We start from the raw sequence: 23,611 nt of genomic DNA on the forward strand, positions 1-23,611 counted from the left end.
CTAGAGCTGCGTGGTTTCCTTGACTCTGAAGTTGGCTACTGGTTCAGTGTTAGCTCCGGTGTGCTTTGCCCCCTGGGTTTTTCTTTTAAAACTCCCTTGTTTGGGGGTACACACTAATAAGGCTAATTTTTGATACATTTTAAAAAATGGTGTTTGCATAGAGTCACTTATGAGCTAGCCACTGCTCATGCCCGGAGGGAAACTGTTACAAAGAGGACAGTTCCTTTATTCAGGGAAATCACACAGGAGGAGAAGCACAGGCCAGAGGTACAGTACGAAGTGTTAGAATAAGAAATGACATTAGCAAAAATTGTAATTGCTAGAATTGTAGTGCACCTAGAAGGTTTGCCCATCTGGAGAGAAATTTCTAGAAGAGTTAGTGACTTAGTCATCTTAGACTAGAGCCATGCATGCTTTGGTTAGCAGAATTCTCTCTTATTTCAATCAAGATTTTCAGTGGTGAGACACAAACCCATCTGAAGGTTCAGAGTCTAATTTCAGCGACCATGCTGACTACAGGTGATGGTAGTGTCTCCAGCATTATAAGACACACTCATGTCTTGAAATGACAATGGCAGTTAAAGCCCCCAGCTTTTACTTTCTTTGCTTTGGCGGTCCCAGAGGAAAGAGCTAGTTCTAGTCTCAATGGGCTCGACAGCATCTAGGGCTGATTCTCTCTGAGTTAGAGTACATCACATGGCAGTTCTGCACCAATCATTGTGGACCCCAGGGGAAGGGGTGGAGTTAGATTATATCACATGGCAGTTCTGCACCAATCATTGTGGACTCCAGCAGAAGGGGTGGAGTTAGTTTACATCACATGGCAGTTCTGCACCAATCATTGTGGACTGAGTGTGGCACATGCTTATTGAGCAGATTTTGTGTAAGGGTCGGGAGCAGCATCTTGGTACCCAATGGTAGAGTGAAGAGCTATTGATGGAAGAATGAAGACACTGTACTTGTACACCGGGGACGCATGGTGTCCTTTATGCAGAGCTGCATTAATTGGATGCACTTACGATCCAGTTGCTCTGGGAGACTTCAGCTTCCACACAAGGGCCTTGCTAACAGTGTTCAGTCTTGCTTCATGGAGGTTCTTTGATCCCTGTGCCAGTTTCCCGGATGTGAATTTCCTGCTCAGTGCTGAGACCTCTGTCTGCCAGCTTCAGAGAGCTGCCCCTACCCCGGCCTACGTTCTGTTTGCTTGAGTAATGAGTCAGATGTTCAGTACAGCGGTTCTCATGGTTGTGATGCCTTGATCATCGTTGTTAGCAGCAACACCTGGAAGCTTGCTAGAAATGCAAATTCTGCAGTCTTGTCCCAGACAGACTGAGTCAGAAAACCCTGGGGTCAGGCTAGACATCTGTGCTTCCAAGGCAGTCCAGATGATTCCCATATATGATCAAGTTTTGAAAATACCGATTCAGGGAGTAGTCTGATATGGTCTATTTCAAGGACACTTAACTTTAAAATTTTATATTCTGCTTCCCCTTGTGCTTAGACACCAAAAGAGGGATTCATTAATTCTTTTTATTTTCTAAAAATGTATTTTTATTTTTTATGTGTGTGAATACTTGCCTGCACACACGACGTGCACCGGTGTTTGGTGTTCCCAGAGGCCATAAGGGGGCTTCAGATTCATTGAAAGCAGATTTACAGACAGCTGTGAGCCACAATGCGAGTGCTGGGAACCAAACCCAGGTAATCTGCAAGAGCAGCAAGTGCTCTTAACTACCGAGACATCTCTCTGGCCCACATTCATTAATTCTTTATGTTTCTTGTTGGGAGTACCATTCTCAGGAAATGAGCATGGCTGAGATGCATGTAATCTAAAATGATGGTCCTTTGGAAGTCTTTCTAATTCTCTAAGAAGACGCCATTGACAGAGATAGGATTTGAGGTTTTGCTGATCAGTACAGATCTAAGACTCCGCTACTATAAATCATTTATTCAGCATATAACAATACCAGGCTGGGTATTAGAAAAACGTTCACCGACAAAACAGATCATGCTTTCTCTTATGGAGTTTAAGGCCTAGTGGAAGATAAAAATATCTAAATGAGAATTAACAGTAGGGTGTGACTTGTGGGAGAGTCCAGGGTATTTGGGGAGAGTCCCCGATGGAGAGGTGGCTAACCAGTACCGGCTGAGTGTAGGTGAATTCAGGGATAGGCAGTGTTAAACACATGAGTCTGCAGGAGAAAATAAAAGTTTAATCTTACATAAGTTAGGTTAGTAAATCACCCAAGAAGTGATGTAATAGACATGCACGTCTGCGCTCAGGGCAGAGGTTGATGAGACAGTAAATCTAGAAGCCAAAGCACACCAGAGGTCTTCGGAGAGAGTGCTGAGAGGAAGTGTGGGAACCCAGAGATGTTCCTGTAGCTGAAAGGAGCAGAGACGGGAACCCTGTGCAATCCACTGGCGGGTGGCAGGGCGGAAGAAAGTCGCACATGGAATGTGCGGGGTAGCATGGAGGCCAGGGGAAGCAAGTTTCACTGCCTTCTGGAAGTGACTCTGGTGGTAATCACAGTTGTGTGCCTGAAGGAAATCAGGCCAGGTCATAAAGGGGAGTCCCACGGTACCCCCCCTCACCTGCCAACAACCCCTGACCCTCTTCCAAACTGTCCCTTTTCAGGAACTATCTCTTCTGAGTCCCTTGCAATGGTGCTTGCTAAGCCATGGTCTACTTAGGGAGAACTCTCCCCGATTCCACTCTTGCTGTCACTTTCTGGGCAGACTCCAGCGGTGCCTTTCCACACTTCCCTTATCTCTTCCACTTCCCTCTGCCTCTGGCTCAGCTTGATTTTAGATCTAGTTAGGGACAGCTGTGCACTTTGGACCTCCCCTGGCCCAGCTGCAGTGGCATATTGTGTGTAGATTGTCTCTTCAGCCATGGCTAACTTCCTTGTCTGGACTTTTCTCTTTCTCTCTCTCCAGTGAGAGACTCTAGGGAGTTGTTTTGGTCAAAATTAGATGCACAGATGACATCTCCAACTGCACAGTCTTTGGTTGTCTTTGACTCCACAAACGTATTTTGGTGTTTTGAAAATTCCTTCAGGGACAGTGGTCCACCTAGGATAGTATCTGAAGTCATTAAAAGCGATTCTACAATTCTGCAGCCAGTCTTGTCCATTGGTGTGAGTGGGATCAATATTTAACAATATACAGTGAGATCCCAAATAAAAAAAAATCTAATACTAGCAATTTATTTTTAATTATCATACTACCAGTAAAATGGATACATCATGGTACTATTAACCAGTCGGCTCGATACATGAGAACGATTGAGTAAAGAGGCTAAGGATTATGGGAATGTAGGAGCACACCGGATGGACTCACTGCTCCAGGTGTCCCCCCAGGCTGATGGCCTCCAATCCTCTTCTCCCAGCCCATTTTCCTTCCTAAGGTGTAACCCGTCATCCGCTGCCTTGCTCTGGTCACCGTTCGGATAGTAGTATCTCAATGTTCACACTTTCCCTTGGAACATTTATTTTTCCTCTCTTGAACAAATCATGTCCTGAGCTCCAGAGGTCTCACAGTTTTCTTTGAGATTTTCTTTCCTCCTGTTCTTGATACTCAGTCTGTGGCTCCAGCCCATGGATGACGCTGCAGTTGCCCGGTTCCTCTCTCCCCACTCACACTGGCGACTGAATCTAGAAATGTCCATTTTATTGCCATATAATTGTTAACATTTCTTAAGTGCTAAATGGCCTCTCTTTCTTCTATTTATTCTCCCTTGAATATATCACACAGAGATATCCCACTAGTCTTCTGAAGCTACAACAATGAACATCCTGACAAGATAAGCCCATGGGTGTAATAGTAGCCCATTAACAGGGTAACCAACTACTTCTGATTGGGCTTAAGGTCCACTTTCCTAAACAAAACACATGTGATATAATAAATATGGTCAGAATTCATGTCTGGGGAGTTTATAGGCTACAGGAAAGAGCCTAGTACTGTGGTTTTACTAATTGGACATGGTTTCAAAATGGTTTCTAAGTACTAACCAGTAAACCAGTAAAATGGTTTCTCTATACTAACAAGTCTTGGATCTGAACAGAGAAACACATTGTTCAGTAGACAATGGTTAGTACTGAAACCCGAAACCTGTCAAAGTGTAGATGATAAGTTTCTGTCACTTATAGGCCATCTAGACCATAGCCCTGCATGCTCCGAAGCTTAAGGAACATCCTGGAAAAGGGAGTAGAGTGATCATAGTAGCCAGAGGCTAGGGAGGACTGGAGCAAACCGGCATCATCCGGACATGGCAGGACTGTCATTAACTTCTGGACATGACTCACGAGGTTGGAGCAGCTGTAGTCAGCTGCACAAGATCTACAGGGGACTGAGCCAGTCAACCTCCCCGCACGGATGGGAGGGGCCTGTGGGCTCCCACCCCACCTGAGAGACTATTGGTAGTTGATGGTTGTTCGGGGTGGGAGCAGCAGTCTTCCTCAGGGGAGTGGTCCGTGGTAGATTGCCCATGCTGATGCATGCATGCGTATAGAGGTAGCACTCACTGGACTCGGTGGGCTATAAAGAAAGCGGGTGTGAAGTTGGGGGTCGGGGGGGGGCGGATTGTGGAGGACAGATCTGGACCAGTTAGACAGGGGAGTAGTGGTGAATATGGCTGCAGTGTACTGTATGCATGTATGAGGGTCTCAAAGAACAAGTAGAAAATTAACTCGGAAACTTAAATACACATGGTAAGAATATACCTGTATTTCATTCCACCTGTTTAAACAGCCTAGCACTGATATTTAGGACCCCAGAAAGGTGCTTCACAGAGTTCCAGCACTCAGCAGCTGGTAATGTGTGGGAAATGTTATTACATAAACCCCAGTTTGGGGGTAAGAGACAGGTGGTATTTTTGAAGTCGGTGTCAACATGAGGATGTAGCCACAGTGACCGCCTCCAGCCCATCTGCAGGGACATTTCTGTCTCCAGTAAATACATCCCCTCTCCACTTGCTTTGACTGCCTGCCTCCCCAGGTTCCCCTTTTTTAACCTCCAGTTTCAACTTGATGAGTCATCAAAAGGCCTGGGTCACCGAATTCTACCTGGCAAGAACTTCTAAAGCCGCGGCTGTTTTCTGGTCTTATCTCATCTGACTGACATTCATTAAACAAATCCTGGGAGACTCTCATGCTCCGAGCACTATGCCAAGGAATAGAATTAAAAATAAATAATAAATAAATAAATAGCCAAACGAGATACAGCTCCTGCCTTCATGGGACTTCCGTGCTGACACACTTGGGGTGCACCTTGCCCCTTTTGCAGGGGAGCTGGGAGGAGGCTGGAGAGGTTCTCTGAGTGAGTTCAGGCTGGGAACCTGACAAAGTTCCCCGGTGAAGCAAGCCAAGGAGAGGGCTCCGGGATGAATAGGTGCTAAGCAGGAACGGAAGGAAGGAAGAGGGATCCAGATTAGTGTTTGAACGAGTAACTTGGGCGCTGTAGCCTAGAAAAGTGACACAGAAAAATTAACTGTCACACATGTAACCAATTAGTCTTGATCCTGAGAGGAACGGAAAATTCCGAAGGCCATTCAGAGGGCTGATGCGATTAGACCCGTGTTTCTCAAATGTACTCGACACTGCTAGATGGTGTTTGATGAGTTTTACTTTTTCTCTGGAGTCCTTGGACGCCATAAGACACACTTCTAGTCACTCTCCCTTTCCGGGGGCTAACTCTTCCTTTCTGGGGGCTATCTCTGTCTCACATGGATTTGTCTCTTAGGTGCATACCTGTGATCTCGAAATGACTTCTTTCACAGCACATATCACTCCGTGTTTTGTTTTGTGTCATCGTGTCTTTTTCCAACCATATTGGAAGGTTTTTGGAGACAGGAACCGTATCTTGTTTTCCAGTGCATCCATAGTCCCTTGAACAGTTCCTGGCACATGACAAACATCTAGTAAAGATCTACAGGTGATCACTTGAGTTCAGTGCCTTAAGAAGAGTTAACCAACCACAGGGCTGGTGAGGTTGCTCAGTGCATCAAAGTGCCAACCTGATAGGACAGCCTTAGTTCATTCCCTGGTACCCATGTGAAATGTCAGATGTATGTGTCTGTAATCCCAGCACACCCACAATGAGATGGGATCTCCTGCAGTCTTGTTAACCAGCTAGCTAGGACAATACCATGTGGCAGAAACAAGAGATGCCCTACATCCACAAAGTGACGGAAGGAAACTCACTCTCAAGAGTGGTCCTCCCACCTCAACGTGTAGGGTATAGTGCATGCATGTGTACACACACACACACACACACACACACACTGACCCCTCTAATTAACCAGGCAGAAATAAAAAATAAAATTAAAAATAATAATCATTTCAGAAAACTTAGAGTGTGTTATACCCTATATCTAGTATTCAGTGGTGTGGTGATAGTTGTTCTTGTATATATTTTGCAGAGGTGGTCTATTCTTGAAAATAATGATTTATTGCACAAACTTTAAATTTTGGAACAAGTTGTCTTTACAGAAAAGTTGCAGAGGTGGTGTAGGAAGTTTCTGTAAGCCAGGTCCCCAATGCCAATACCGTGTATCACTGTAGTCTGGTCTAAGGACAGAGAAATTAACAAAGGTATGTTCCTGTCAACCAAGAACAGATTACACTTTTCCTCTACCGTTTCTCAGCTTTGGGAACATTGGGCCAAATTGTATTTACTTTACCAGGTCTTCCCAACTTTCTGCAGCCTGTGACAAGTTCATAAAATATCTGTTCACTCTGACCTTGTGTCAGTCTTGCTCAGAACTGAGTAAATACCCTGTAAAATGTCCCACAATCTGGGTTTATCTGCTGGCTTCTTATGATCAGACCACAGTTGAGGGCTTTTGGGGAAAACCCAGAGAATCGGAACGTGCTTCTTGTCATATCGGATGACAGTCACATACTGTCACTGGCAGAAGCCCTATCATTCAGTTGAGGTGGCCTTGTCAGGCAGTTTTCACAAGTGTGAAGCCATCATCTTCTCAGTTCCCTGTTGTGTTCTTTGAAAGTGAGTCACTCAGTTTAACCCATTCCTGAACAAAATAAAGGAAAAGATTGGGTCTAACTACTAAAGTGAAACACACATCTATGTGCGTATATAACATAACTATAATGCAAAGTACATGCTTTATGATTTAGGATTACATCTTAGGGAAGATTGATCTTCACTTGCTTCTGCATTTATCTCTTTATATTAGGATGGACTTATCTATGATCATATTAAACTTTGGTTAATAGTTTACTAGTTATTTTGTTGCTTAAGTTGGTAAGAGTCTTGATCATTAGCAGTTCTTTCAGACTGATGCCTGTATTTTTGACACGCCTTCATCCTTTTTTTTTTTCTAAGTACTTCTTTATTTTCTGGTACTTTGCAATTGGTCACATGTATCTTTCTTGCCCCAGTTCTAGATCAATTACCTTCTCAAGGTATTTAGTAACTAAGTATCTAGAAACCAAGATCCACCGTGGGATGTGTGCCCACTGCTCTGAGGGGTTTCATTGTCTCTGAGCTGGGTCAGGAGGAACTACTACTACATGTGTGTTATCATTGTAATACACCTTATAATTATTTCCATATAATCTCTATTTGAATACATACATTCTATTTGAATATACATATATGTATGTGCATACTAAGCAAAACATTGAGTTTATTACTATTGTATTGAACTCTAACTCCACAGATTTTATTATGCTTATAACGAAGTTAAAGCTTCAGCACTATTTACCTGTAGGCTCATGAGGAAAAGAGAAGTGGGGTACAGTACAGTGTTGATGGATTACTCCTTTCTTTTTAAGATAACATTTATTTTTTCGAGACAGGGCTTCAGTTATCCTGGGTTAGCCTTGAACTCTCTACGTGTCTGAGGATGACCTTGAACTTGTGATCCTTTTGCCTCCACTTCCCCAGTCCAACATTACAGATATGTGCTGACACTCCTGCTTTATGTGCTACTGGCAATAGAACCCAAGACTTGGGGCATGTTAGGCATCTTGCCAACCAGCTTCTGCCTAAGTCTGGTGTAGTTATTTTATAACAAAGACTGCAATAACTGTGTGGTCAGCCCCACAGTTGACCAAGTGGCATCTAAATCCAGATCCTCTGGATTTATATCCTGGTTCCCTCAACTCTTAGCTGAACAATACTGGATGTAATGCTATTTTTCCAGGTTCTTCGTCTGTAGACTAGGCAGAGTAATACAATTCACTGCTAGTATTATTTAAGGATCCACAATCCATATATGTGAAGTATGAGGATGCTGTGTGGACATAGCAAATGCCTTTCTATGTCATCTATTACTGCTAAGGAAGAGCTGGAGTCTTTTGGGTGGTGCTTGGGTTTGGTCTTTTGAGGCAGAGTGGCATCGTGCAGCCCTAGTGGCCTCGTATTGGCTGTGAAACCCAGACTGGCTTTCATTTCTTGATCCTTCTTGAGTCTTTGCAAGTACTTGGGTTATAGGGTGTGTTACTGTGCCAAGAAGAATGATGTCTACTTTCATTGCTATGAGAGTAAAGCAGTAAAATAGAACTCTATGTCTATGTCTATGTCTATATCTATAGCTATATCTGTATGAGGTGTGTGAATTCATTGGGCTCATGAGGAAAAAAATAAGCAGTGTATATATATATATATATATACATACATACATATACACACACACATATATATATTGATGATAATATTATCTTTTTATACTTCTTCCCTCGTTCATCTTGTTTTACTCAGTCTCTCAGGTCTTTCTGTCTGGAATTTATGTTTTATATTTTCTCAGGGTTGTGTGTTTGTTTTTTGTTTTGTTGTTGTTGTTTTGTTTTTGCAATTCAGAAATTTGTTAAAATCTAAGTCCAAGATTCTCAGTGCATCACTGCAGAAGACATTAAACTCCTTGGTATCATGGGGCATGACCGTATCTAAGCTTCCAACTCTACCTAGAGTTCATGAAGCCTGCTAGGAAGGGGCAGAAGACTGAGTTAACTTCTGGGTTGAGTTATAGTAATTTAGGAGTCTCATGTTTATTTGCTGGTTTCTGAATTGTTCCCATTATTAAGCCTGGCTTCCCTATTGATTTAGGGGAGGACCCTTAGACTTTTTATACCTTGGAGTAGAGCTCCATTGCTTCTCCCACTTATGACAGTGTCCTACCAGTTGTCATTAGCAATATGGCCCAGGGAGAACAGACACCATCCGTGCCCGGTGATGTCAGCACTTCTGGGCACACCATGCACTACTTCTGTTTCGGTCAGGCTTCAGAGAACCCAGTGCAGCTGTGCCAGCGGCCTCTGATAAAATAATTATGTATTCCTCTAACCATTTTCCATTTATACTAAGAAATAACAACAGCAACAAAAAATACCAACTAAAACCCCAAACCAACCCCCACCACACACACATCCCCAGGCCACATATAGTCAAAGACCAGGTGCTTTTAGATGTAGGTTTATTTATATAGAGTTACTAATTTTGTAGTCATTAATATGACATGAAATCTGGCAGTCCAGATGGTTCAGTGGGTAAAAGCACTTGCTGCCAAACTTCACCTGAGTTAAATCCCTGGGTACTATGTGGTAAAGAAGTGATTCTAGCAAATCTCTTATCTTACATACACATGCACACACACACACACACACAGATACACATATCACTGCACACACACACACACCACATGCATATACACAACACACATAATGTACACAGGTATGCACACAGCACACACTGCACATACATATCACACACTGTATATACAACACATATACATGTATTAATACACACATACACACACACATACACATGCACAGACACAATTGAACCACTAAGATATAATTTGTTAAGTAATTTAAGCCTTTTCCATGAAATGCCCTACCTATTTAACATAGCAAAAAAAATGTTTTATTTGGTCAGAAATATCTGAAAGAAGAAATTCTCTGAAAATTCCTAAAGTTCAAAATGACTTTTTTCTATCTTTTAATTATCTGTAGGCAAGGTAGATTCCAGCATTAATGTTTGTGACTGCAGCCAAAGCTGGAGTGCAGAGACAAAATCTAATCAGCCCAAAGTGAGTGAAGTCTTTGGTATTTGGGAACCCTGTGGATGTGGACAGACAGACACATGGCTTACTGAAGTCATAGGCTGAACAACTGAGGTCTAAGAAGCCATGACTTCTATTCAGTAATGACCACTGAGTTGCTGTTACCTTTTGCTGAGGTTTTACACTTGACCACCATCAGATAATCTGCTTGTACTTTCTTCAGAATGGACTGTTTTAAGATTTATTTCTGTCTTCAACAGGTCTGGTTTATTCTTGCTTAGCAAAGAATTTGTTTCTTAGAGAGACTCTCCTGCTTGTACATCACTTTTATGAAGGGAATGATTCCAGACATTTCCAGGGGTGTCCTCACCTTGAAGTCCTTACCTATTCTTGGTTCACCCAAGGAGGCTAGGAAGTGTTGGCCAGTGCATAACTGACTACTAAGTATGATCCAGTCAGCAAGGTCTGAAAATTACAGGCTCAGGGGAAGGACTTTGGGTTGTGATTTTTATAAATGAAGAGGAGACCAGTGTAGGCAGTATTCACCACTGATCAAAAGCCCAGGCTCCACCTGTGTAGAACACAAATTGAACTGAGTACCCCCCACAGGGCTCTGTTTGGGTGTAGAAGCCACAGGACTTGTACACAGCTGTGTCGCCACAGTGGTTAACCTACCATGGGGGAATTGGTATGTGGTGGGCAACATTAGTCACCATGGGAAATGATCTGGTCCTTTCTGGGCAGGGGGAATTTGTTGTAAAACAGAGCTTTCTATAGAATGCCGCTTAGCTTACTGAGTTGTTCAACACACTTCACAGAACAAGAAACTTTCTTGCACCAGGAGCCATGGCTCCAGATCTCAGCAACCATTCCGTTCGTGCAGCTATTCAGAACTCTTCAGAGCCTGTCGATTTCAGGTTTGCTGATTGGCTCATACTTTGTAGCCACTCATGAACTGGCCAATCTGCCCACTTAAAGGGCCATCATCACCAATATCCTGTCCAGATGACTGTCTAGAAATTTCTTACTCACAGGCATAGGCTCTGACTTTTCCCTGGTTTTTCTGCCATTAGGCTCCTTGGAGATTCCAACCCATCTTCTGCTCTTTATATTTAGGATTACCAGAATTACTTGAGTGGCTTCAGAGAAAAGTACTGGCTATCTTGGCTCATTTTCTATAATTTCAAACAGTGGGTTCTAGGAAGGCTGGCCTCTTCTAAGGCCCATGGGAGCACCATTGATTGTTGGATGAGAATTACTTCGAAAGAACAGTCATACTGTACTACTGCTAGTCAGAGGCAACCAACACAGCAGCAGGTACTAGAGTTCAGTTTGGTAGCTCAAGGGAAGGAAGAACAAGTTAGCTCATCTTGATGATTAATCCTTTCTACCTTGGTCAAGCCCAGAGACCTGAGCCATATGAATCAGGACGGTATCTAGAAACCCAGGACACAGAGATGCAAAGTCTCAGTTGGCTTTTTCCAGGCATCTGTGATTAGTGCCTTTCTCTATCCTAGAAAGTCAGTGCTGAAGAGCAGATGGAGTTGGCAAATGAATTAGAAGTTGCTGTGCTGTGATCAAGTTTATTAAGTCCTTGGAGCTTCAATATGTCACTATTAAAATAAGAATTAAAAACATTCAATGTGCTGTACAGGAAATGGCCTGCACACTGACTGGCACATGTTGGGTATCTGTCAAGAACGCCTGAGAAGCGTTGATCAATGATGGCAAAGATCCAGAGAGCACCGAGATAAGCGACGGCAAAGTGCTTTAGAGTAGACTTTGATTAATCCAGCTCTTCCTCCATAAACTTCATTAAGAAAGGTTTCTTAAAGGTAGTATTTCTTCTCTTAAAACTAATACATGTTCAGGATCAAGTTGTAAAACTGGAGACTTGATTCTACAGATAGCATTTCATGCATTCTCCTCTGATACAAGGACTAAATAAACTTCATCTCATGATTCACATCCAGTGCTCATCCAAGGCTGTGGCTTTACGTCTTGTTCTCTTCATGAAACATTGTAATAAGAAATCAATTGCTTTTAGGCTTCTTAGTTTATTAACAAGACAATATACTCTCTTTGATGAAACTAAGTCTAATATATGTGTTTACCCAACACAAAAGCCAATGCCTAGTAAAGTGTAAGATGTCTTTGCTAAATATTCAGCTGTATAACTGTGTTGACTAGTTTTATGCCACCTCGACATAAGCTAGAGTTAATTGAAAGGAGAAATCCCTAATTGGGAAAATGCTACCGTGAGATCTAGCTGTAAGGCATTTTCTCAATTACTGATCAGTAGGAGAGGGCCAAGCCCATCGTGAGTGGGGCCGTCCCTGGGCTGGTGGTCCTGAGTTCTATAAGAAAGCAGGTTGAACAAGCTAGGGGAAGCAAGCCAGTAAGCAGAACCCCCCCCCCCCATTACCTATGATCAGCTCCTGTCTCAGGGTCCTGCCCTGCTTGAATTCCTATCCATACGGCTTTTAGATTGTGTGTGTGTGTGTGTGTGTGTAATAAACCATTTCCTCCCCAAGTTGCTTTTGGTCATGGTGTTTCAACACAGCAATAGTGACCCTGATTAAGACAATAACCAAAATTCCAGACTATCCCTTTCCCTGCTCCCTGCTGGCTCACTCCTTGGTCCCCTCCCTCTGCCTCCTTTGTGTCCACCAATTTGTCCTTCAAGAACAAGCCTAACAGTTTGTTACATAGACATTTTGGTGTTTCTTCTCTGGGTCCTTGCAGTCAGTCTTTCAAAACAAGCCTACAAAAGGACTTTTGCTAGTGAGTCACAAGCAGCATGAAGTTGAAAGGAAGCTGGCCTGTTTGGCCTAAATACATTTTGTGTGTGAAAACTACTGGTGGGAGGCAGAGGCCAGAGGTAGGCAGAAAAGTGTAAACACTGCTGGCTTTGATGTTAGATTCTGCTCTTCCATATGGTACCTGCTTTAGGAGTTAAACACATGAGGAACATTAGTAAGCCTGAGACATGTGAGCACCGGGCCTGGGAAGGAGTCTTTAAGGAACTCTGCTTCTTTCCTTCAGGAGCTGTGGTAAGATCCTCAGCCCCAGTGCCTCCTCTCAGTGCTCTTGGTTTCCAATAATTGTGAAAGTTCCTCTTTTGTAGAAGGATTTACATCTTGGCCTTGTAAAAATCATCCTGAATTTCAGCTGCAACTATAAAAAGTCCCTAGCGAACGAGAAGTGGGCTTTCTGATCTAAGTTATGGGAAAGTGGGCTTTTCCTTTCTATTTAAAGAAATGTGATTTTTTTAAAAATAATGCATTAGTAATTCTACTGAAAAAAAGTCTAATGGGGACTTGATTTCCTTAAAAGATCATAATATTTAAAATCACCCATTTCTGCTCTGATACATCACTTTCACATCTTATGAAGAGTAAAACAATTTTGGAGTTGGCGATGAGGTCACTCATGATACAGCAATTCTCACATAAAGTTTCAAGAAAAGGAAAATGCTTAAACCATAAGAGATTCACTCACTTTATGAGCTAGGGGAAATTTGGTTATTTATAGTCAAATTCAGTGTATTTAGCCAAATTTCATTATGCTTATTCTAATGCAATTTCGGTAAACTATTTATTCCTTTAATATTCTCATTCCTAATCCTCACTAAACTTTTTTTTTAAATTAAAAACCATGCCTAGTGTGGCTCAGGGATGAGGCTGTACACAGGGAGAAGAGATGACCTCTCCCCACCCACAGACCTGACTCTTGACCTCTCTGTTTGTGTTCTTCCTGACTGACTTTCCTCCTCTCCATGTTGTAAGTCGATGAACCTGAAATGTATTTATTTCCCAACAAGCTCTTTCCTGTACCTTAAACTTGAATATGCAGCAGCTGTTTAAACCTCAGCTCATCGCCACACGCCAACCTTAAAGTTAACCCCCCAAGTCATCTCCCAGCATCCAAGAACCAGGGAGCCACCCAAGCTGGGGGCTCTTCTTAAGTACCATGATTGTGATTCAACCTTATAAGCTGGGCCCCAGCTCTGGTCTTCTCCATCTTCATGGTCAATGCCCTAGGTCTTACCCTGTACTTGGGCAATAGTCTTCTATTTACTCTCTCTGCTTTCTGCTTGACTTCCTTGTAATCTGCCTTGTCCTTCCCAGACCCGTGTCTCTGAAGCACATTTCAGATTAAGTGACTCTGTTGTGTTCCACATTCCCGTGATTCCACAAAAGCACGGGATGGAGTAGAGTCTTTAACATGGTGTTTAAGGCCCTCTGTGACCTGGCTTCCTGCTCTTCTCTTGGACTTCTTTAGCCACCTTAAATATCCAGTTTTACCTATCAATCTATGCCATTTCTCACTACTTAGCTTTCTATTGATCAATCTAGCTGCTTAGAATAGGTTTTCACTTTTCCTGATGAATGTCTCTTTAAATTAATTGTTCTTCTTTTCATGTATGTATATGTGTGTGTCTACATGTGGGCATGTGTGTTAGCGCATATATGTTCAGGCCTGAGGTTGTTATCTGGGATCTTTCTCCACCATCATTCCTTACACTTATCCTTTGAGGCAACGTCTTCCAATCAAATGCAGAGCTCACCTTATCAATATGGTGAATCTCTTTAGCTAGTAGAGATGCCCTACCTCTGCCTCGGAGTCTGGACTCACAGACAAGCATTCTCTTGCTTGCATGGAAAGTGTTTTAACTACGAGTGACTCCTCAGCTCTCTTTGTATTTCTTAAAGACCTGGCTAATGTCGCTAAAGCCAAGACACCATGATGCCCTCATCCCTCCCCGTTAATACTTCTGCCTGGGTAAAGGTAACTTTCCTCTTCTGTGCATGTTCTATACTGTGAGTTCTGCCCATGCTGTGGTATGATTATCCCTCATCACTTTTAAGTTTTATTGGATTTTTGTGTGTTTGTTTTTATGTTTACTGGTCTCTCTCTTCTACTGAGCTACTAGCGGTCTGAGCTTAGGGGCTTTGTCTAGTTTGTATTTCCAACCCAAAGAACCCATCACAGTACCTTTAAGAAGTGAGCATAGTTGTTAGGGTGATTATCAAATAAATACATCAGTTAATGTTGTTTGCAAAGACACTCATAAAGCTCGATCCTCTGAAGGCTAGAGAGGGGGATCAGTCAGTAAAGCCTGCCCTGCACATGCAAGGATCTGTGTTCTGTCCCTCAGAACCACAACAAGGCTGGTGTGGGGATGCTTGCTTGCAATCCCAGTCTGAGGGAGGAGGAAACGGGCACATTCCTAGGGCTGCCTGGTAACTCACCCTAGCCAAATTGGCAAATTCTAGTCTCAGGAGAGACTCCTTCTTGTGGGGGCAGGGTAAGGGTTGGGATAGGGGTGGGAGTTGGGGTGTAAGGAGTGGGGGGGTGGATGGAATCTGAACGTGAAGTTGTCTTCTTCCTCCACATGCATCTGAATTCTCCCTCTGACGCTCTCTGTCTCTCTCTGTTTCTCTGTCTCTGTCTCTCTCTGTCTCCCTCTGACTCTCTGTCTTTCTCTGTTTCTCTGTCTCTGCTCACTCTGTCTCCCTCTGACTCTCTGTCTCTCTCTGTTTCTCTGTCTCTGTCTCTCTCTGTCTCCCTCTGACTCTCTGTCTCTCTCTGTTTCTCTGTCTCTGTCTCTCTCTGTTTCTCTGTCTCTGTCTCTCTCTGTCTCCCTCTGACTCTCTGTCTCTCTCTGTTTCTCTGTCTCTGTCTCTCTCTGTCTCCCTCTGACTCTCTGTCTCTCTCTGTTTCTCTGTCTCTGTCTCTCTCTGTCTCCCTCTGACTCTCCCTGTCTCTCTGTTTCTCTGTCTCTGTCTCTCTCTATCTCTCTCTGTTTCTCTGTCTCTCTCTGTCTCTGTCTGTCTCTGTCTGTCTCTCTGTCTCTCTGTCTCTCTCTGTCTTCCTCTGACTCTCTGTCTTTCTCTGTTTCTCTGTCTCTGCTCACTCTGTCTCCCTCTGACTCTCTGTCTCTCTCTGTTTCTCTGTCTCTGTCTCTCTCTGTTTCTCTGTCTGTCTGTCTCTCTGTCTATCTGTCTCTCTGTCTCTCTGTCTGTCTCTCTCTCTCTCTCTCTCTCTCTCTCTCTCTCTCTCTCACACACACACACACACACACACACACAAACACACACACACACACACCATTCACTTTCAGGGAATGATACACAAAACTTCAGATCCATGTAACTGAAAACTTAGAAGTTGACACTCCTACAGGCTAGTTTTCAAGGACTCCCCTCTTTTTGCTACATATTGAATGCCAAAGCTGTTATGCTTGCATAAACATTATTTTGCCTTGGAAACTCTTCCTCAATCCAGCTACAAAGAATTACTGCTGACACGGGCAGTTGATTGGTCTAAGAAGGTGTTTCGGTCTAAATATTTTTGTCTATCTCCCCCCTTTTTTAAGGTTTGCTCTGACTATCCTGAAGTTTATTTGATTTTACATTCATTTATTTTCTTTTATGTGTGTGAGTGTTTTGTTTAGTGTCATGGGGGATCCCCCTAGAACTGGAATTATGAATGGTTGTGAGCCACTGTGTAGGTGTTGGAAACTGAACCCAGGTCCTTTGCAAAAGCAGTGAGCTCTCACAGACAGAATCATTATGTATTAGCATATGTACCGGTATGCTAAACCTCCTCACTGCTGGGTTTGTCATGATGTGCTTCTGCTGTTTGTAAGGTACCCAGTTGGTGGCAGCTTGATATCTCAGCCCGGAGGCACTAAACCAGAAAGAGTTCCAAACACTTTATGATTTAAATGAAGATTTCTATCCCTATGGAAGTTAATAGAAACTCTAGTGTGTGATATAGGATCAGGATGTGTGTGTGTGTGTGTGTGTGTGTGTATGTGTGTATGTATGTGTATATGCGTGTGTATTTGTGTGTATGTGTGTATATGTTTATATGCATGTGTATTTGTGTGTATGTATGTGTGTGTATGCATGTGTATTTGTGTGCATTGTGTGCATGTGTATGTATGTGTGTACATGTGTGTGTATATATGTGTGTGTATTTGTATGTGTGTGTGTATGTGTGTGTGTGTATATGTGTGTGTTCCATGTCATGATAGTTTACCAGAGGCCTAGGCATACCCAGTTTTATTCAATTTAATCACTCTCCCTAGCTGACTGAATGACTGAATGTGACCAGGACAGTTCTGTCTAAGTCTGTAGCCCAGGGGCTGGCATCGAGTGAAGGTAGGTAACCCACGCAGGAACCAAATTCAAGATCAAGGCCTACAATGACCCAGCCCTAATCCAGGGCACAGAACTTACCTCCAGTCTCAGAGGAAAACAAAGGCATTAATCAGTTTCCTCTGAAAATTTGAACTCTGTCTTTTCTGACGCTTTTTAAGAACTGCATCTGAAATTTTGGACAGCCTGCAGTGGAAGTTGCATGTGACCACCTCCCGACTTGAGGCTGTTATTCTTCTGAAAGTCTATTTTGACCAAAGGAAATCCTGTTTCGCCAGCAGCACGGGCAGCGGCCCCAAGATGCAGTCTCAGGAGTGTTGTGAGGATACAGGCTCTCTTTAATCTCAGATTAAAAATATTTGATGTTTACAAGGTGTATTAGCGTAATTGGAATGCGCCTGCCTGTCTACCAGCCTTCCTTCCACGATAGGACCTCATAATTAAAGAGCATCGTGTTCATGTGGCTGCCTGCTTACTCTTTCATGGCTTCTTGTGAGGAGTTATGGTCAAGACCGTTACCCTAGGCCTTCGGGAAGCTCATTCAGTCAGACACAGCTGTAACCAGAACAAAGGAAGAGACCACATTCCCCTTAGAATCCTACCTAGCGCTCTGGGCAAAGTGGGAAACGTGACAAGTAAAACAGTGTATGAGAGGTGCATGGGGTTCCAAGAAACTGCTTCTGTGTGTGTGTGTGTGTGTGTGTGTGTTGGGAGATCATGTCTTTACATATATTCATAAGCCAAATATGAATGCATATATTTGCACATATACATGTCTGAACATGTATATATGTGCCTGTCTAAACCTACACATATGTGAAGGCAAACAAGGTATTTCTCCTTTCTTCCTGTTCTGAAAAAGAAATAGACATTTTTTATCTCTTTGCATATATCCAATTCTATGTTATTTTTGAGCACACAGGTGTGTCATTTTCCTGAAAACACTTTTCAGAAGGGAAGACAATTAAGTGCCCTATGGAAGGTCTGGATTAAGTCTTCTGGGAGTTCAAAGAAAAGAAGCAAAATTCAAGTTGGAGAATACAATTCTTCCCTCAACTAATTTAATATCATACATAGCTCCTCCTGTACCCCCCACCCTCCAAGCCCAGACAACCAAAACCAAAACAAGTGATAAGGGCTGGGATGAGCACATCCAGTGTTGTTTTTGACCCTATTGCTTTGGGGGTATTAAAGTGGCTTTATGAAAGTCTACTAGGGAAGTGAGGCAGAGAGTTTGTCATCTTCAATTTTTTTAATCACTTCAGTCCTGAGAACAGAACTATATACACAGTTTATGGAACTGAAACAGATCAAAATAACTTGTCAGCTGACCTCTCCCCCATCATGTTGTAAAAGGCATAGAATAAGCTTCTGGACAATTAGACAGAATCCTTTGTCTGAAAATCGTTTTAAACAGTGGCAGATCTGAGATGTGTCAAAAGCACGGTTTTGTGATTCCCTTGGTTGATACTTTTTCCTGGAATGGAAAGATTTCTTTTCATTTAGATATTGAAAAAGGAATCTGCCCTGATTTTTTAACTTAAAACTGATACAGCTTTACAAACAACAGCTCTCACCAGGGAGATGTTTTCCCAGTCTGCTGTCTGGGAGGAAGAAGCATACTGCAGGAAATGGACAATCTTGACCACTACACAAACAAAAAGTTTCCTTACAGGCAACTCAGATACTCCCCACTCTCTGCTTTAGTTCTTCAGATGCACTTAGAGCACTGCTCCTTGAACAGGACACAGGAACCCTCCTGTCTTTTATGAGTGTTGCTTAAAACTTTATTAAATTGCTTCACACATATATCAAGTCATGAGCAATCTTGATTTCATTAATAAGAAGAGTGTGATACAACCAGTTACCCTGCCTTCATTATATACGTTCAAGAGCCAGGCAAGCTCTCTTTGATTTAGAGATATTTATTTATGTATTTGATGCTTTCTCACTGTTCTTTCTGGAACACACACGCACACACACACACACTACACTTACTATTTTTTTTTGTTTGTTTGTTTTGGGCCAGTAGTTTGCTGTCTGTTCTGTAAACTCCATCGTGATCTGAAAACTAAGAACTTAGATTCCTTGGTGATATTTGGCATCAGTAAAAAAAAAGTGGAAGAAACAAAGAAAAAAAAAGGCATTAAGTTCAAGAAATTGTAGGTCCTTATCAGTCTCTTCTTCACGCCTTGTTTCCTCTGTTATTTCTTTTTCCTAAGGGTGTGTAGCACCGTTAGCCATCTATGTGAGGTTTAAGGCAGGGACACGATCAAAATAAGGACTTTCAGCTGAAGGACACACTTTGAAACTTAATTCATGATTTACTTGCAGTTTTTCCTTGAAAAAGGGTGATACATTCCCTCTCCCCTTTTTAGAAGTGAGGTTTTGTTGAATAATTGAGGCCTTAAGAAAAGTTACAACACACTGTCTTTAACATCCACAAGACTGTCTTCGCACGCAAGCAGTCTGTTGACGTCAGCAGATCTTGTGTGAAGTTCTTTTTTTTTTTCCCTCCTATCTCTGGGAACTGGGCTATGGGGGTGGGAAGGTCTGAAGCATATGGATCGGACCTGGGTTCTATGGGTGAGTCAACTCTGACGCCATTTGGAATGTTACAGTTTTCTAATAAAATTGAGGTTTCTATTATTTTCCTATAGGGCAAGAAAAAAAATGTACCCGGGATGACATTTATTCCAGGAACTTTTAAAATTCTGCCATTATATTTGATAGACCAGCAGCTATTTTATGGTTTATGAGAACTGGCCAGTGTTAAAAGATTTGGCATTTTGTTTTGGAAAACTATAACTGAGCTGAACTTATTAGAGCCTCTGAGGCTGATCTGTAAGTGGAGATAACGTGTTTCTTATGAGTTGTTGGTTCAGTGTAGCTGACGACATGTTCGTAAACATCTGCATCTTCAATTACAGTGTTTTCAGGGATAGTGGGGTGGATTGATGGGCAAAATGGCTCTCCATCAAACCTTTACGACCTGAGTTTGTTCTTCATGACGCCACAGTGGAGAAGGAGAGAACTGTGACACTAACCTCTACACAAATGCTGTGGTACACACACATCCACACCCACACCCCCCACACCCCCCCACACACATGTGCACATGATCATGCACACACACACCTGTAAGCCTAAACATTTTTGGTTTGATTATTTGATATTTTTAGTTTAATGTTTCTTAGCCATTCATTTTTTCTCCTGAAGGACACAAATTCACTTCTGCTAACAGTGAGCAATAGAATCACCTTCTTTGGTTACTAGAATTACTCCACTTAACTGGCAGGCTTCCCTGCCTGTGTATTAGCTTGGGAGCAGAATAGACGTAAGTTTAACCTAGTGAAGAAGATAAGGCAGAGTTGTTATTAAACAGATATTCTCTGACATGGTGACAAGTCTCACTTTAATTACAGTTTATCGAAAATGGCTGAGTTCTCTGTAGATGGAGGAGAAAGGATGAATTTGTGGTGGATTTTGAAGGCAGGATAAAATTTAGAAAATTTCAAGACAACAACAGAAGATGGGAAATTTTACAGTTCATTTTGGGCTTCCTGACGGGTCAAGCACCGAGTCATGGGTAGAGTCGGTTTCAAATTGAGCTATATCTTCTTAGAGGACAGACATGTGCCTCTGAATCTTATTAGACCATGTGGTCTTTATTTATAGCTCCTATTTGATTGTGCTCAGTAGATTGTTACTAATAATGATAAATTCTGTGGGTTCAGAAACACCCTGCATAGAACCTTTTATGTGTTTTTAGCCCTTCAGCTAATTGGAAGGGGGAAACTGAACAACGAGAAAAGTGTAACCAAATATTGTGAAACCCCCACATTTCTGTGCTTAGACCAGGTGTCTGGTAAACCTTATCAATTCTAATCATTTTTAGCCTTATTTAAATTAAGTAGTGAGTACTTTTTTTTTTAATCCTTGTTATTCAACTTGACAGAGAATAGTTGTTAATAGTAGATTGATTAACAAGGATTAATTGAGTAGCTACTTTGGGATCAGAACTTTCTTACAGAGATGTACAGTGTAAGTTCTCTTTCCAGAGCTTAAGGTAATATATAGAGTGTATGCATTACAGAGGCGATAAAGGGATGCTCTGTGTGTGTCCTGGTAGCAGTTGTCAAGGAAAGCTGGATAGCACAGCTGGGATAGCAGGCGATTTTAGAAGGACAGCAAGGACAGAGAATGTCTGACAGGTGATGGAAATGCAGGGCAGGGCCCTGAGGGTGCAGATTGCAGGGAGGAAGCTGTGAGAGGATTAGAGTCATTGGTGCTTCCCAAACAGTCCTCACCTCGATGGTTATGTGTCCAACAAGAATCGTGAAATAACAAAGCGCCCAACGCACCCTTCCTTCCTACACACAACCCTGCCTGTGTGTCCTACACACATGTGTGCACGAACAAGTCAAGCACCTCAGAGCCTCGTGTCTCTTTGAAGCTCGTGGTAGGAACTCCATATTTTGACTGTCAAGGGTGGAAAAGTTTTGTGATAATTGCTTTATTTCAGATTGAAGATGACATTTTATTGGCCAATGATTAGATTTGTGATTTCATTTAAAAATCTTAAATATTCTGAATAAGTGAATTGCACAATGGAGGTTTCACAACATTCCTAAGAAAAGCCAAAGCAATCAAAGCCTTTTCCCTTTTCAATAGACAATTTGGAAGTAAAAGTTAAAAACTGAGTATGAGAAATGCAGAAGTTATAAAGGGAACTTGAGAACTTATTTTTAGGTTATTAGCCAGACACACTTTTCTTGGCCAGCTCTTGAAATAAGCACTCATCCAGAGAAACTAATCAAATGCAAATCATTTCCTACAATTAGTACATAGGATACATTTGCGTATTTGTGTGTATGCATAGGACATAGCTATTTCTCTTAATTTTTAGATTTTCCACCCCCTGAGGAAACAAAACTTCTCAAATGCCAGTGGTGTGTAGTTGGATGAAAGTCTGGGGCCTGGATTCTATATTTCTTAGACTGGATGGAAGGCTTCGCTGTCCCTGCTAGAACATGAGTCATACCGTTGATAGAGAGGTTCAGAGGACATGATGACTTCTTCCCAAGTCTTTAGGCACTGTTGTCTATTTTATTTTTTTTAAAAAATGAGTGCAGGAGCAGGGTAGGGAGAATCCTTAATAGTTTCAGCACACTCCAACAACTGGGCCATTCCTCATTTCACTAGACTGTAGAAAACTTCCCGTGGGCAGGGAATGGACCAGTTCTGTTCTCTAAAGCACCCGAGTGACAACCACAGAAGACACTCTCAGTCAGCTGTTGCTGAGTCTGCATTAATGTCGGCCTGGGATACCATTTCACCATATGCCTCTTCTCATTAGACAAATGGAAGAAAGCTTACTCTGGCCTTAGGAAGGCACGTTAGGAACCGTACCTCAAGCCCTGCCAGCGTTGAATGTACATTAGAACCAAACACTAAGGTTGAAGAGGCTGAGGAGATGGCGAGCCAAGGCCTGTCTTACCATCCTTAAAGCATTTGCAGGAAGACAGTTTGTGGTGCTGTTTATGGTATACGCGAGCCTCTGATCTGTCAGCCATGGCCCGGCAGCGCCTTTGCTGGCCTCTCAACCTTTCCCCCTGCTTGTCTTGCTTGTGTGACCCAAGCTATCCCCTGGGGCTTTTCTAACCAAGCCAGAAGACATTTCTGTCTCTTACTGAAGCAGGATGTGTGTTTTTTTTTCCCTTCCTGACTGTCACCTTAGTATTACTTTAGACCTTTAGTATCTAAAGTATCAAATGCTCAGCCATTTAGTTTACTTCTGCAGCGTCTTGGTTCTCTGGGATTACTGGAATACTTAGAAGTACTTCCCTGGTAACCTTGCTTTTGAAGGATATTACTTTCTGGTTTCTCCATGTCATTAGACCATAACAACAAAGTCCCACTTCCAATAAACAAGAATAAAGGCAGCACTGACTTTATAGGGCGGTGGTCTTAGAGGAATTTAGGAAGACAATTCCAAATATGTTTGAATTGATTCATGGTATTATTGAAGTAAAGAGGCACGATATTAAAACTTGTGGAGGGAACTTGAGGACCCTGAAGAACAGTCTTCAGACCCCAGAGATTTCAAAAGTCCACCAGGGGAGTTGTTAGATCTCAGGGAGTCCCTTGCTCTGAGGCACTTTCTTCACAGCACACTTTACCAGGGAAGACATTAGAAAGCGGTGGAGGACAATGCTTATCTGGTAGTGGTTTTCTTACCAACATCTCCTAGTTAACTTCATGTAAGGTCATCCTAGTTCATAATGCTTAGTTCACAGACCTGGTCATATTGAGCAAAATCATTGCTGGTGCAAGGGGAACAGCGTCCTGGAGGTTGCTGTGAGGTCTCAGTTGGCCGAAGAGGATCTAGACCCTCCAGGTCTCAACCTGACAA

Source organism: Apodemus sylvaticus, chromosome 19, assembly GCF_947179515.1.
Source record: "Apodemus sylvaticus chromosome 19, mApoSyl1.1, whole genome shotgun sequence".
Lineage (NCBI taxonomy): Eukaryota > Metazoa > Chordata > Mammalia > Rodentia > Muridae > Apodemus > Apodemus sylvaticus.